Raw genomic sequence first — 17,546 nt, forward strand, 5'->3', positions numbered from 1 at the left:
TGTATGTGTGTGTGTGCACATAGGTCTGATGTGATGTTCTCCAGGAGCTGTCCATTTTATTGGGGGCATGGGATCTGCCCTGGGCCTGAGGATCACCATTTAGGCTACACTGGCTGGCCAGCAAGCCCCAGGGATCCTCTACCTCCAAGTCCTCAACACAGAGATTATCTACATGCGTTACCACACCTAAGTAAAAAGACAATCTGGAATAGATTCTGAGTATTTGAACTCAGTTCTTCATGCTCCCAAGGCAAGTACTTTGTTAGCTGAGCCATGTCCCTACTCCCCTTTCTGCAAGTAATTTGTGAGGTTGACTGGCCATGTATGAAGTCACCGTGAGGATGCGACAATTGAGAAAAAGTAAATTTCTCACAGGAACACAAATCAACAGACTAATTTTGGGTGGGGAATGATTCTCACCGCTTACATAATAGTCTATCTGTGGGAATAATCTTTAGGAATTCGGGTGTGATGGGACAAGAATGGATCATTTTAGAGAGGTGGGGCATTTGGCAAATACAGTTTGTAGAATCACACCCCTCCACCCCAACCCCACTCCCCCCAAGCTCCCAAGGACTATGTGATTTGAGACACAAATAGACGGCAAAGGTGCTGGACTTACTAAACAAAATGAAGCCAAAGGCTCATCTGTCTGGCGGGCCCTGCATGGTCACGTGATGCTGACCTCTCAGTGTTTGTTTCTCCCTTGCTTCGTGCTAGTAGCATTCCAGCATCATGAACTTAATTCTTTAAATGTCAACAACTTAAACACACCACTCGGCTGTGCCACAAATGACCCCAGCTCCGGGGAGGGTGGTACTTTACCCAAAATGTGAAAATGGGCTTGCTTGTTTTGATAGCGTAAAATATTTTCGTTTCTTCATTTCTGCTTTAAGTCTGAGCTCTCTTGGCATCTCCCTAATTTGCCATGTGTTTGAGGCTGGTAGCAATATTGGGAAAGAAATATGATAATGACTGCTGCCACTGAGCATTCTCTACCCCATTCTCTTTCTCAGCTCCAGTTTCACATGTGTTGGTTCAATGGAATATTCAATAGACATTTATAGGAAATAAATTGAGAGATGAATGCAAACCAGATGGCATCTGGAGGTTTATTTGCGAAGTCCCTGCATCAAAGCCTTCTCCAGATCTCACCATATTAGCTGTGTTTTTCCAGTCCAGCAGAATCAGGAAGGTAACCACAGACTTCCTTGATGGAAAACATGTGAAAAACAGACCAAGTCCTAATGTGTGCTTGAGCCCGTGGTCAGAGAGCATCTCTGAAAATAATTTTATTACCCGCTTATACACTGTGTTGTTGCTCAGAACTGCCTTGAAAACACAAAATCCGTTGTTTTACTTAGGCATATTTTTTTTGCAAGATTAGAGGACATGGCTTTTATTTATTTATATTAATAACCATAGTAACAGTATAGTTGCATTTTATTAAAATCTTGGGACTGTTTTTTCAGCTTGAACATATAAAAATCAGCTCTAACCAAAGAGAAAGGTAACATTTAAATATAGCATACATACAAGTACACATTAGATTTTTTTTTCTAATAGCATGGAATGGAATCTAAACCTATCCGAACATTCTTGCATCTGTGAGAACCACCTGATTAAGCTTCAGAGAGTCACATTATTGTAAGTAATATTTAAAAAACATTGATTGGACAGAATGAGAAATGGTTCCAAGCCTAATTTATATACATATATAAAAATCTCCTCAACCTTGAATGCACTCTGCTTTGTACAGTTGGTTATAGCTGGCTTTACATCTGATATGAAATTAATTCTTATCTGGCCTGTTATATAAATCATTATGAAATGTCAAAAGCGTGTACATATATTTTTCTAAGTTTTCACTTACTTTCCAAATAGTTTCCATTTTTCAGTGTCAAAGACTTCTCAGGCACACAGTCAATTTTAATGATTTTTTTATCACTCTAGATTTCCCTTCTCACTTATAGTACGTTGTGTGTGTGTGTGTGTGTGTGTGTGCAGGCACACATCATACTATACCCACAAAGGTGATACAGACAACATAAATATGGGAAATTCCTTTTTGTCTTCCACTAAAGTTGAGTGGTCAAATGGTGGTAACATAGGAAGAATAAAATAGTCTTGCTACTTAAACATGCAACTTCTAAAGATTGTCTTTTATAAATAAACATTATAGATTAAACCTATGGCCAGTTGACTTCCCAACTGCTGACTCTTAAGATTTCTATTTCAGGACAGTCATTGAGGACTGTGGTGTTTTACGATTTTTTTTTTTTTTTATCTTGGCAATTCCTAAATTACCCATCTCGACAATGGTCTCCTTTTATAGGTTAAACTTCTAAATCTATGGCAGTAGGTTAATGCCATTCGTGATAAAAAAAAATGTATGTGAGCAACATCACTTTAAAAATATGTGGCTAACTGCTGGAAGCTATTAAAAACCAAATAAACAAAAGAGATTACACTTCAAAGAAATGTCAACAGTTTTTCCTGTCTCAGAACAGACGAATTTTCTTTACTTATGCCCACATCTGGAAAATGCTTATGGCTTTATACATCTTTTATGGTAAAATGAATTTATTGAGTTTTAAAATTTTCATGATGGATTAATGCAATCTTCATAAAAGGTAAGCCCACACCCTAGTAAAAAATCTGCCTTCACACTGAAAAATGATTTCAATAATAAAGAGAAATCCAATGTTAATTTTGAGGAATAAAATAATTTTGTGGAAGCATTTGGTGAACTGATTTAAAAAATAATATTACCACAGAGAAAAGAAAATGCAGTATCTTGTTTCCTATGACCTATCTTTAAATTGGCACCATCATTTTGAAGTTGAGTTGGAAATAAAACAAACAACTTACAAAGCAAACTAAACATTAAAATGACTATAGCCACTCTAATTAACTAACAATAGACATAAAGAGTGCAGTATAATCTCCTGATAGCCAGCTCTCTTAGGGAAAATTTCAAAACATTTAATGCATTTCTATAATTCGTGAAGAAATTATGCAGCATACTTTTGTATGCTCAAAAGATGAGATTCAATTTCTCCTACGAAAATGTGTACCTGTTCAGAGAGTCTAAACAACAGACTATACACGGTTTTTAGTATCCTCCTGTGGCCCCAAAACTGATAATGTTCATTTGATGTTATTTTATAATTAACTGGGTAGTAGCAACTCGCTCTCTATAGACGTCTGCCAAGAAAAATAGCCCCTCTGATATCCAACCAGACATACGAATCAGAACGAGTGACTCACATTTAGCATTTGCAGTTTTGATGGAATCTGGGGGAGGAAGGTTTGAAACAAGGAAGGGGTTGCCATCTGTATAGGTCAGGCCAAGAATTAAGGAGAGGAGGAGAGCTATGACCACAATAATGTTTAAAATGAAATAATATCATTTGGACCTAAAGTAAGTGGTCTGTGGTCAATAAAAAAAGAAGAGAAAGAAGAAGAAAAATAAGCTGTAGTAGGTCATCTACAAACCGGGGCAAGGAGATCTAGTTTGTTTATTTATAACGAGCATCAAGTAGATTCTTTCACACTAACTGAAGCGGACAGTAATTATAAACACAGGTTGCTTAAATTCCCTGTACCCCGTGGAAGGAAACAAGCTTCTTTCTTTTCCAAACATTGTCATTTGTTTATTGAGCTTCTTGGGTCTTGGTTTCATTTAAAGCGATGTAAGCACACATCTGCTACCCCTGAAGACAATGTCAACCTTGTTAAGCTGAACCCGAACTCTCATTATACAAAACAGTGTGAGTATCCTAGCCATAATCTTTAGAGTAGCCAGTTAGCATACTGAGTAAAGCATTTGGATTATTTTTGTTCCATTACAGAAAAACCTCACATTATAATATAATCATACAGGAAGCAAACACTCACCGCCTCAGTAGTTTAGGATAATTAGTTACCTAAATTTTCTGAGGTGAATTCAATGTACTTAGGCTGAGGAACATTACTGCTTATATTAAAAAAAACACACACAATACAATCTTGGCTAACAATGAAATTATAAATATCGGAGTGAAACGTCATTTTAGAAAGCATTAGGTTTTTATCAGTACAGTACAACTGAGGGAACATTTAAGGAATCATTTTATTAAAAAATGGGGGGGCTGTGATGTTGCTTACGTTAGCTCATGTCAGATATCAGATTTCACAAAACCTTTAACACAATAGACACTATTACAACATCATTATTAGAGTTGTCACGCTTCGGTGGTTTGGGCTAGAGTGAGATTCGCGTATTTGCTGGGAAACAGCAATAAGAAATCCTGGTGTCTGCATTTCGAAAAAGTGACCTCAAGTCGTGCTGAATTGACCTAATGAACCCTCAGGACAATTAGATACATGCATTGGGTGGGAAGAGACTAGCTCTGACGAAAGTGTACAAGGATGGGCTGGGAAGATGGCTCAGTGGTTAACGTGCTGGCTATGCAAACAGGAGGTCCCAAGTTCGGAGGTCCCAAAGCTGGGCATGGCAGCCTGTGTCTATAATCTCAGCCCAGTGCGGGAGAGAGAGGAGGTTTCTAGGAGCTGCTTGGCCATCCAGGCTAGTCAATTAGTGAGCTCCAGATTAATAAGTGATCATGTCTCAAAATAGGAAGTGGGCAGTGATTAGGGAAGACATGTGATGCTGATTTCTAGTTTCCTGGTGTGCACACATGCACACACATGCATCCTTATCCCCACCACCACCACACACACAAGTTCACATGAAAATAAAGGCATGCCACCCAAATTGCTTAGGCAACTGTTCTAAGCTACACAATCTGTACCCATTCTGACTTCTGTCTCTCTTGAAATCCACCTAAATCGTCCCCCCAATTTTGCACTAGGTCCATCTCTTTGTCAGCCATGGAGGACACACTTCATCAATAACAAAACTCTCCCTCTGGAGTCTCTGGGTGGAGTGTCAGAATCTTTCTCAATGCAACACACCAGTTAGGGACTTCCAATCTCCCCATCTGCTAACCCCCCATTAGACTCTTAGAAAGCCTGTATCCCTAATATTTGGCATAGTTCCTGTCACATGGTGGTGGTTTAATTGGCAGATTAATAAATGTTTCTTCAGGGGATGATGATTACTTAACTCGCCTGGGATGGAAAAATATAATGGCTGGGAGCACAGATTGGTGCCAAACTGTTTAGACGAAAGTCCCACTTCTGTCACTTATCAACTCCATGGTTTTGGATAAGTTACTCAATGTCTCTGTTTAAGTTTTCTGATCTATAAAACGTGACAATGAAACCAGTGTCTGGAATTAAGGATTTACCGCACAGAGTGTGTACAAGACCTTCTCATGTAGAGTGTCTATCAGTGGTGGCTGCTTTTATTTCCCTCGTTATTGTTTATTGAAATCCATTGTCTGTGGGAGAACACCAACCACAGCTTGCTTTGTTAGACTGTCTATCTAGCGCCCCTATAAATCTCCATATGGATACAGAAATACAGATTCCAGGGTACGCAGTTCTTTAAAATTCTGAGCTGACCCTTCCAAAGCTGATTTAACAAAATCCAAGGAAATGTATACCGCTTTCCAATATGTAAGGCCAGCCTTTAAGTTCAAACTCATTCTGACTCCTGAATTCCCTCCTACCACATCCCCCTACACCCTGTGACCTGTATGGCTTTACTTGCCTTGTTTTCTTCCAGGACTGGTGATATTAAGCAAGTGTGCCACCACTGAGTTATATTCTTACCCCTGGTCCCTTAACATTGTGTCTCAGCTCGCCTTGTTTGGAGGATGATCTCTCTCATTGGCACTTTCAGCCAAGCCATCAAACTTTCTGTTCAGCTCTGTGAGTGTCCCATAGACACTGCCTTGTCTTTTGAGGCTCAACAGAAAGGTTACCTACCTCCTGTGTGAATCATTCTGCAAGTACCCCAATAAACTAGTTTGCTTTTTGGTGCATTCTACAGTCTTCGCCTCTGCCTTTGACATGGTTTCACCATTGGGTGTTTGCACTGTCCTAGGGATTCCTGCTGGCTGATGTGTGTCTTTGGGACAAAATACATTGGCCTCACTCAAGATACTGATGGATGAATATGTCCAGCATCCATATTTGAAATAATACATTTTCCAGGGCTATTGTTTATTTTTTATTAAATCACTACATGTTGAATATTCATAAATATTTTCAAATTATGAAATCACATGTATTTAATGATACATATAATGAAAGCTAAGCATTACTCCCACATAGCCTACCCAGTTTGTTCCCAGATGTAATCTGCTATGTTACATGTGGGAATAAACATGATCACAGATACAAGGCCTCAACAAACTTTTTTTCTATAAAGGGCTAGAAGGTAACAATTTTAATCTTTATTGCATATCTAGAATCTGTTGTTAACTGTAAGCCTCTGCACTCAAAGCAAGAAGTAACTGCGAGTGACATTATAGCAATAGGTATGCTATGTTCCCATAGATCTTTGTTTATAAAAATAAACAAGCAGGTAGAGACTGTCTACAAGCCATAGCTTGCTACCTTATAACACACATGCAGGTTTTATATCATCATGTGTTTATAAAGAACCGAGTGCTATACCACACAGATCATCGTGTGTAACATGAGGGCCGGCTTGTTGGGGTTTATGTCCTGCCCAGTACCACACAGCCGGCAAGCCCCAAAGAAAATCACAATGGAGATCTCCATAAGTTATAAAACTGATTGGCCCATTAGCTCAGTCTTCTTATTAGTTCTTGTAGCTTATTTTAACCCATTATTCTGATCTATGTTAGCCATGTGGTTCAGTACCTTTCACAGTGGGGCAGATCACATGTTGCTTCTTCGGAGTCTGGACAGGAGTGGGGGGAATGGACTTCCTTCTTCCGAGAATACTCCTGCTCCCCTTGCTCCACCTCTACTTCCTGTCTGGTTGATCCACCTACACTTCCTGCCTGGCCAATCAGTGTTTATTTAAAACATGATTGACAGAATACAGACAATTCTCCCACACCAATCATGCAGTTTGCTTTATGGTATATTGTACTCCCCTTAATAAATTAATTTTATTCTAATTCATCTACCTACCTACCTATCTATTTAATATACACCACAGTTTAAGTAGCTAGAATATGTCATACATATTGGGTACTTCCATTTTTTGGTCTACTTTTCAAAAATTTCCAAAAAATGTCATGTCTTAACACTTATGCTCTTTAAAAAACTTCTTTCAATGCTTATGTTATATACATGCACACATGTAAACATTTATACAAACACATACCTGTATGTTGCTTGTTTTATTAAAATGTCACCAGTTGGTACATTTTCTTTAAATCCTACTCCCTTTTCTTAGTAACATGCTTCCCATGTCCAGTGGCAGAGTAGGAACTTGCTTTTGTCAATGGGCACATTACATGACATAGATGAACCATTAATACATATTGCTAGTTGTTCGCGGCTTCTGGCTTTTTTATTCCTATCAACACCACTGCCAATTTCATCCACATGGAAAGTATCAGACATTTCTTTTTTTGTGGACCTCTAAGGTAGTTGGCATTATCACTTTAAATAATATTCCCCCCTTTTCCTTATCATCCCAATGACTGGGGTCCTGGCACATACACATGTGTACATCACAAGAACTGAGGAACACCAATCTTAATTAGTTTTCACGTGGTTTAAATTCTCTGCGGTATTTTCCTTTTTACCTAACAGTTTTCAGCGTTCATAGTCATTTCACGTGTTAAAGGTATATTGCTGAAGCTCAGTTAGTAGACCCAGGAGGTTAGTGTCAGAAGTCACTGTAGTAGTTAGTCAGGTTATTGAGCTTCCAGTGTGGCAGGAACTTCTTTGAACACTGTCTTATCCAATATTCACAGTCTCAGTTTGAAGAGATGTTTCTATTACCAGCATTTTATTCCAGAGGTGGGAAACTGAGACTGCAAAAGACAGCTCCTCATCCTGCCACCATGCTCACCATCACGGCTTACCCCATCCGTCACCTTTCCATTGTGTTCTCCCTCTAAATGCTTCAAGTTCAAGGGAGAAAAGATGAACAGTTTGAATTTAGGTGGGCTAATGGGGCCATTCTAATTTACCTGGGGTCATTTCTCTGATTAGTTCAGACATCTTAGAGGTGACATTTTGTCCATCTACTCAAAAGCTCACCCACAGTTATTATATCAAGACCCAAGACCCACTTATACAGGACTCAATCAAAAAAGAAAGAAAGGAAGGAAGGAAGGAAGGAAGGAAGGAAGGAAGGAAGGAAGAAAGAAAGAAAGAAAGAAAGAAAGAAAGGAAGGAAGGAAGAAAGAAAGAAAGAAGAAACTAAAGAATTGGAATTGGAATTAGACCACTCGGATTATATTCCTTATGAAGTCATCTATCAGCTACGCATTCTGAATATTAAACAGTTCACTTCCTGCTGAAGTTAGGGGACCCTCTTTTGGTGCAGGACTGTCTCTGGGTTACCAAGGACTCACAAGGTGAACTATGAGGAAACGCCTTTGCCGTTGTTTTTATTGGGTGATAAAACTCATTTATACTTTGTTAAACTTGAGTTGTTGGTTTTTTTCTCTCAATGAATTGTTTTGTATAATACGACATGGGGATTTGCATCTGGAGGGCTTCAGAATGCAGCTTTCCAACAAATGAAGAAGGACGTGCCTGTGAAAAGCCCAAAGCAGGACCTTAAAAGTGTAATTATGTTTACAACCCATTGTGAGGACTCCAGTTAATTTTCCCACTCCCCTGTATTCTACCTACATGGCAGTGGTGATGGGAAGAGGCACACCATGCTCTGAAGCTGCCAAGGAATGAGGGAAAATGCAAAGAGTCAATGTTCTTATCACACAGTCATTGTCTATTCTTTCTATGCAATGGCTCTGAACATGAGAAGCCCTCCCAGTTATGCCTCGGAAGCAAAACATCCTATTCAATAACATGCCACTATTCGGTAATTCAACCTACAAACATAGTTGAGGAAATTTTGGTAATGCAAAACTAAAGATTTTGCCACTGGAGTCACCTGAATAAATGAAATAAAACCCTATGGTGCTCCATCCTTAGAGAAACTATAAGATTTCTTCATCTTTGCATCTGCCCTGTGAAAGTGTGAGGCTCCCTGGTTCACCCCATGCTCCCTGCTGATGAAGATAAACACCTGTTATATTTAAGTATAGATGAAGTCAGAGTGTAAATGAATCTAAGAATAAACTGGGTATGTGTGCGCACACAGCTATTTAGCAATACGGGAAATTACATTCCTGCTATTAATATGATTATCAGTCTAATGACAAAGGGCCACACACTGAGAGGGGGAAATAATGAAGAAGAAAACGACTAAATCATCTCAGGAGGAGCATGAGTTTAAAACACACAAGATGCTCATATCCCAAGAGTCCTGAGATAAAGCAAAGGGACTCAATTTTTATAATAGTGATGATGGCACGGGTGGAAACAGCAGTGTATGCCGGGAGATCACAGGAGGAAAGCGCTTGAAACCATAAAATGAGAACATGTACCCTCTCTTATAGCAGTGTTCATTTCTTCTTCCTTCCCTACACTGTCGTTCCAAATTAACTCCATAGAGCAAATGCCTAAATAGTCTATTTTCTTTGAGGTAAATATACATCTTTGTGTGTGTGTGTGTGTTTATGCACATGCACACATATAAACACACATATATGTATATATATTAATATGAGTATACATATACTCATATGTATCTCAGTGCTGTAATAACAGGAAACAGGGTCATCGTCTTATTACGTATTTATTGGAGAATCACAGGTTTGGCATTGGCAGGTAAGGAAGACTGGCTCAGTGGGAAAGTGTCCACTGTGCAAAAGTGAGGACTGGAGTTCAGATGCCCAAATACAGGTCTAGGCAGGTGGGTTTGTGGTTAAGGAATCTCTGGAACAATCTGGCTCTCCAGAGCAGCCGAGAGGATAAGCTCAAGCTGCATTCAGAGACTCCATCTCAAAATATAAGTTGAAAAGTGTTTGAGGAAGGTACCTGCCATCAGCTTTGGGCTTCCATATACATGCACACAGGTAGTGCACACTCTGCCACAAACATGTATATACCACACATGTGCATATGCGTAAGCACGTGCGTGCATGTTCACACACACACACACACGGAGAAAAAGAAAGAAAAAAATGTAAGAAACCAGTTTGGATCTTTGTTAACAAAGGACATGAGGAATAGTATGTTTTTAAAGTATCCTGGTGTCTTTAGAATAGACTTGCTGGGTGGTGGTAACAAAATCTTTAATCCCAGCATTTGGAAGGCAGAGGCAGGTGGATCTCTGTGACCAGCCTGCTCTACAGAGCTAGTTCTAGAGAAGCCAAGTGTACATAAAGGAAGCCTTGCCTCAAAAAACAAAACAAAAATAAAAAAGAATTAGATGGATGTTATTTACTTCAAAGCTCACTATGGCCTAGAGTTGGAATTAATGAAATCATTTACTCATGCTACGTACCCCTAGGTTCAAAAATGATCTGTCTGCCCAGCAGTACACTTCAAGGGAATGCAAAGACTCTGGGAATTGTTACCTGGTGGTTGCTGGATGCAGGCAGTTTACCTTAAGCTCTGAAATAGTACTTGAAGTAAAAACAAAATTCTGCCTGCTTCCTTGAACTGAAGAAACTCCCAGGGTCCACGAGGGTGACATTTCTAAAAGCATCTCTGGTCAGGGTCTCCCAGGAGCCAACAGACAACTTCTCCGGAGCTGTTATGTGCATGATGCATCAAGACAAAGGGCCAGTTTGGCACAAAGAACTTAGTAGAGTCCGACACTCTGGGTATAGGAAAAAGACAGGGGTATTGGGAAATCTCCAGCCGCTCAGTTTTAAATGCCCAAATGTTTAGCAGCTGACCTTCGCCTTTACTGCGGGTCTGGGAAGCAAGGTGCATACAATAAAGCACAGGCCAATCAACTGCCTTCAGCTGTTCTTGCACAATGAATTTTTAAACATTTGGTCATTAAGCCCAATATATATTCAGGTCAGTTTCTGAACAGGATGGGAACAGTTTGGGAGCAGATGCCCCGGCCCTGCCTTGTGGACTGGGGGATAGTAAAGAAACTCAGAGGATATTTATAGGGCCCCACCCATCAAGTTCATTTCCACCCCATTCTTTTCCCTCCCAGTCACGTCTATAGATTGCTTTAGTGATGAGGAATAGTTATTAACTTCTGTTGTTCCTTCTTTTCATTAGTAACCTGGCGGCCTGAAGACCGTAAAGGAAAGACTGGATGAGTTTTCTTTTTGACTGGACACTCTCTGGATACTCCGGAAGGTGGTGTAGCTGGAAATGGGCCTGTGTGTTTCAGTGGTGAAGGGCAGATTGATTTGTTAGCTTCTGAGCAGTCAATGTAAGATTCAACTTATTTTTGAACATCAATGAGCTAAAAGCTCTCGATGGTAAAGAATTTAAATCACACAATCATTTCCCTTTACCACATTCTGGTGGCCATATGTATTTGGAGTAGTTTTATCACACAGGCCAGACACAAGGTTGCATCGAAAATGGGAAAACACAGCATCCACCCAGCCCATTTCAAAGGTTATCTTTGTGCGCTTAGACCAGCACCTAGTTCAAAATGGTCACATTCCTCCCAAGAAACATCTACCAGGAACATTCAGCCGCTTTTATTATATACACTGCCCCTTCATGGCCCTAAAATGAGACAAGAAGGGGAGCCGCTGGAATCCATGTTTTAGATTACAACACATGTAAAACCTCATCGAAAAGTTACAAGAAATAAAAGTCCAATGTGGCCAGGTATGTTTGGACGGTGGAAAAACAACCAACCACAGCTTGCTGATAAAATAAAGCCGTGGCCGGTAAAGGCAACAGTTAGCTTTATAAGACACAGCTGGCCACGTAGAAGGCCTTTTGTCTGACTCCAACAGCTGGCAGTTTCATTTAAACAATATTCGAATAGCTAGTAATCGCAACACTATCCCTGCTGCAACAAGGCAGTAAACCAGAGTGTTAAACATTATTACAAGGTTTTTGTTGTTGTAAGGTTGCAGCGTTCTGTATTCACAAATCATCAACAAATGGGGAAAACTATTCAGATGTAAATGTTTACTCAACAAAAATACCATGTCTGGTATTTGGTCTATCTTACAGGTATTTGACCCTGAACGTTTTCATCATGGAAAGTGAAGGAATTTGATGAGAGGAAAATCATTCTTGTTCGTTCGCTTCATGGCATTTTGGTGGGAAGGGCAGCTTTGGGGAGCTAGTGGTCTGGATTTTAACTGAAAGAGCTCCTACAAACGGCTGTTAGCATGGATGGGTGTCTGTATACCTTCCCACGTTAAAACTTCCCTCCAAATTCAAGATGAACTGGTCAGCCAGCAACACCAGGGAACATCCACTGTGAATACAAGATGATTGATTTTGAGATCTGAGCATGAGAAGCCATATAATGTGAAAAGCAGGGGGGGTGGTGGCGCACAGAGGAGTGGACAGTTCTCGTATGTATGTACAACTTTGTGAGTGTGTTGTGTGCGGGGGGGGGGTTGGTGACTATTTTTGCTGATGAAGGAAAAGAACAGAAGTGTTTCTTTGATGAAGAAAGAAATTTCATGTTCAAGATCTAAGTCTGTAATGCGTGAAGCTACATAGTTGCTTCTCTCCTGCCCTCGATGTGTTGAGGTCATTGCCAACAGAGAGGAGGGACTGGCCGGGAGAAAATGGCGGAATGAGCAAGGAACACCATAATACCCCTTGCTCGAATGTCATAAACACAAGAAGAGATATTTAGAAAATGTATCAGACCAGATCACTTTTGGCCATAATTCCTTAATTAAAAAAAAAAAAACACTCCCTAAGCCAGAATTTTAAATAAGAAATGACTCTCTGTTTAAATAAATAGAACTTCTTTTAGTAGTTATTACCTGATAAATATTTTTTACCATCGAGATATACAAACATAATTTATTTTTTAAATCTTTAGGTAGGCTAGTAGCAAAGTTTATTTTTAATAACTGTTTTTTAAATATGTTACAAAAAACATTTTGTGCTCTCTCTACTGGCTTTTTAGCAGCAGCTAATTCATAAATTCTGCTCCTGGAGGTCCCCTTGCCATAGACAGTTGCTCTGCAAGCTGAAGGTAGAATGGGAGTGGGGATAGGGGCTGGGAGGCTGGGGTGGGAGGTGGGAGGAGGGGCTGGGAGGCTGGGGTGGGAGTGAGATGGGAGGAGGGGTTGGGAAGCTGGGATGGGAGTGAGGTGGGAGGAGGGGTTGGGAGGCTGGGGTGGGAGTGAGGTGGGAGGAGGGGCTGGGAGGCTGGGGTGGGAGTGAGGTGGGAGGAGGGGCTGGGAGGCTGGGGTGGGAGTGAGATGGGAGGAGGGGGTGGGAAGCTGGGGTGGGAGTGAGGTGGGAGGAGGGGCTGGGAGGCTGGGGTGGGAGGAGGGGCTGGGAGGCTGGGGTGGAGTTTGGGAAAATGGGGTGTGAGTAGGAGTGGGGGTTGTTAGGGTGACAATGGCAGGTGTCATTAATTGAACTTCATATTCCCATTGAACTTGAAACCACATCTCTTGAAATTGATGCAGAGAGCAAAAGATAGTTGGTAACAGAGCAGAGATGACCCTAAGATTTTTGCTCAGAATTTATACTGTACAAAAAAAAAAAAAAAAAAAAACCCGAAAAACAAAGAAAAGCTAATGATGTTATTGAGGTAGGTCACTAAATGTGTTGATCCAATAATTAATTTTCTCTTTTTTCTTTAATTGTGTTTATCCCTCTTGGAGTCCCAAGCTTAGCATAAATGGAGAGAATATACTTCACTAGGGAGAACTCATTTCCACACCTTTGCAGGGGGCTTGGACCTGAAAGCTTTTCAAATTCGTTAATTTTTTTCCTTTAAAATAAAATTTGAGGTTAAAATTACTCTGTGCTTTTGATTACTTTCCCCATTCGCAGACTCCAAGGCCTCCTGTGACTCCCAAATCATTGTTAAAAACTGCTTTATGGCCGGGCGGTGGTGGCGCACGCCTTTAATCCCAGCACTTGGGAGGCAGAGGCAGGCGGATCTCTGTGAGTTCGAGACCAGCCTGGTCTACAAGCGCTAGTTCCAGGACAGGCTCCAAAACCACAGAGAAACCCTGTCTCGAAAAACCAAAAAAAAAAAAAAAAAAAAAACCAAAAAAAAAAAAACTGGTTTATGATATGCGGGTTATCCACCTTCTGTACCGATTGTCTGACGATTATGGTCGACTTAAAGTTACAGAGTGCTTATTCTGAGGACTTCTTTCTCAAACACCAGTGCTGAGGCTTCTGAATGACAATTTATACTTTTTATTTATTTAATTTTTTAGTTTTTCAAGACAGCGTTTCTCTGTAGTTTTAGAGCCCTGTCCTGTAGCTAGGTCTTGTAGACCAGGGTGGTCTCGAACTCACAGAGATCCTTCTGCCTCTGCCTCCCAAATTAAAGGGCTGGGATTAAAGGCATGTCCCACCCCCATCCAGCTACAATATGTTTTTATAACATGAAAATTTTGTTTTTATTTAAAGATAGATTTCTTGTTGATGTTAGGAAAGTGGGATTTTCTAATTTCCTTTTCTTTTTCTTTTGTGTTCATTACTTTTTTTTTTTTCTGGCAGGGTCTCGTAGCCTAGGATAGCCACAAACTCATGGTTATCCTCCTGTCTCAGCCTCAGTCTCCTAAGTGCTAGAATTACAGGCATGACTCCATGACCAGATTAGATGTATTTAAAAAGGATCAGAAAGTATGCAAGGCCACTTCAAATTAGGTCTGTGCTGGGAGCCAGGCATCATGGGAGACACCAGGAATACTTTATCTCATTTCACCTGTAGGGCGTGCCTTTGAAGATTATCAGAAGCAGTTGTCATTATGCTAATTTTATAGGAAGGGAAACTGAGGGAGAGGGAGAAGACAGAGAGAGAGACAGAGACAGAGAGATATAGAGAGAAACAGAGAGAGAGACAGACAGACAGAGAGAGACACAGACAGACAGACAGAGAGAGACACACAGAGAGAGACAGACAGACAGAGAGAGAGAGACAGAGAGAAAGAGAGAGAGACAGAGACAGAAAGAGAGACAGAGAGAGACAGAGAGATACAGAGAGACAGAGAGAGACAGACAGAGAGAGAGACAGAGAGACAGAGAGAAAGAGAGAGAGACGGAGAGAGAGACAGAGACAGAAAGAGAGACAGACAGAAAGAGAGACAGACAGAGAGAAAGAGACAGAGAGAGACACAGAGAGACACAGAGAGAGACAGATAGAGAGAAAGAGATAGAGAGACAGAGAGATCAAATAATTTGATTGGGGTTACAGCCTTCTGAGAAGTAGCCCTGAGCATCACAACTAGAAAATGAAATGACAGGCCCATTCCCAGAACAGTGGTTCAGGAATTTGCCTTGATCAAAGTGATCAACTAGGGATATTTTCTTCCATAGGTCTAAGGTGGGACCTGAGGGATGGATTTCTAGTGAGTTCATCCTAGGTCTGCTAGCACTCTGATTGACGGAGGCCAATGGCTTTCAAGTGCAGTACCCTCAGAATCATCCAGAGGGCTTGGGAGAGCAGAGCTGCTCAGCCCCACATTCTGATAGTCTGCCTTAATAAATCTGGGGCACAATTATCCCCATTTCTCACAGTTGCTGAGTGCTGCTGCTGCTGGCCCAGGTCTGACCCCTTACAGAAGCCCTGCAGAAGAGGAGCCCTCCCCATGAGTTCCCAGTTCTGTAGGTGTTGAGAGGAGTCCCAAGGAAAGGTTGTACAACACCCCCATTTAGTATAATCAGGCAAATTTGAAAGGCATGGTTCTCCTGTAGGATAGCCACATAGCCTGCTACTTTAGTGTGATGTGTAGTAAGGCTAGTCAAGAATGCAATGTACTTCTTTACTCCCATGCATTTATACTTTGCTAATCAAAGGATGTGCTTAAGTACTTTGGAGAAAACCCTACTTTCTCTTCTCATTTATTTTGAGACAGGGTCTCATTGTGTAGCTCTGGCTGACCTAGAACTCACTATGTAGACCAGGCTGGCATCATATTCAGGGGTTCATAGTTCTTCAGTCGATGTTTCCTCTAAATCGGCTTTTAGTTAGCATGCCTTGGAAACTGTAACCCTATCTAAGGAGAGTGCCCAGGGCAGCAGAATGACAATAGGTGGTGTTTGGTGTTGAGAGTGAGTGTATTTCTCAAAGTTCCCGGTCACCAGCCATGCTCATTCAGCTTTGTTTTTCCATGGGTTTCACTCAGGTGGCTGAGATATTAGTGACATTGAAGGAGTGAAGAGGCAATTGTGTTTGTCACTCTGCCAAAGCTAGAATATATATTATATAATATGAATATATATATGTATGTATATATATGCATGTGTATGTATTATAGGCTAGGGATATAGAATATATAGTTATTAGGTGCACTCTACTGTAAGCGGAATAGCATCTGCACAAATGTACTATACACAAGTAGTACTGATACTTAAGCAATAAACAGTATTGTTTTAGAAGCTTTAGAGTTTTGCTTGAGACATCCCAGATTATATATTCTTGTACCATGTTTCTTATACTTTGACAATTTCAAATACGGACATAATACATTTTAGACATCTTCAACCCATCTCATTCCCCTCTCTCACCCCCCTCTCCCACTGAAAGGCATCTTTATCCCAGCAAGCGCCCCCATGCTTCTGTTCGTGTGTGGTGCCAGTGGATTTTACCATACATTATACTGTTATTTCAAGGGTTAATGCTCTGTCGTCAACTCAGGATGTGAACACACCACAGCTCTTAAACCCATTTTCCTATTGATGGGCATTTTCAGTTTGCTTTAAAAACAATGATCGTCTCGAAAAACCAAAAATAAATAAATAAATAATGATAACGAAGTTACAATGAATATTCTTCGAACACCTGACATAAATCTGCAGTGCTTTCCTTGGGCACAGCATCAATGTTAGCAGATATTGACAAGGTCATTGCTGTACGTACGGTAGCATCTTTAACACATGGGTTGCCAAGCCTTTGAAATGCAACTGGTCCAAACTGAGATGTGACAGAAATAAAAATCACCTGGGATTTCAAAGACAGCAGGAAATAAAGTGGGCCCAATATTTGTAAAACATTTAGATTAATTATATGTTGAAGTAACTTTTTAAAATACTGAGTCAAGTCAAATATATTACAAAAAGTGTTTTTTTTTTCTGATTCCTTTTTGCTTCTGGAAGTGTGTTTACCAGAAAGTAGAGCCAACATACCTTTAACACTAGGGAGGTGGAGACAGGAGCGACATGTCTGGGCAGAGAGAAGATAAAGGGGAAGAGACAGGAACTCAGTGGAGTGTGGAATCTGAGGATTCGTGGAGACGGGATCTCGGCCTTTAGATCTGAAAGGTCTCTCCAGTGGTTGGGTGCTTTGCTTTTCTGATCTTCAGGTTGAACCCCAGTATTTGTCTCTGGGTTTTGATTATTTGTGCTACAATTCATTTCTTCTGCTTTTTTTCCCCAGGTGCTGGTTCTTCAGACAGGAACTTCCATGTCTGGGTTTTGTGTGATACTGAGGCTGGAACCCAGGACTT

The sequence above is a fragment of the Chionomys nivalis genome, chromosome 1 (genome assembly GCF_950005125.1).
Source record: "Chionomys nivalis chromosome 1, mChiNiv1.1, whole genome shotgun sequence".
Lineage (NCBI taxonomy): Eukaryota > Metazoa > Chordata > Mammalia > Rodentia > Cricetidae > Chionomys > Chionomys nivalis.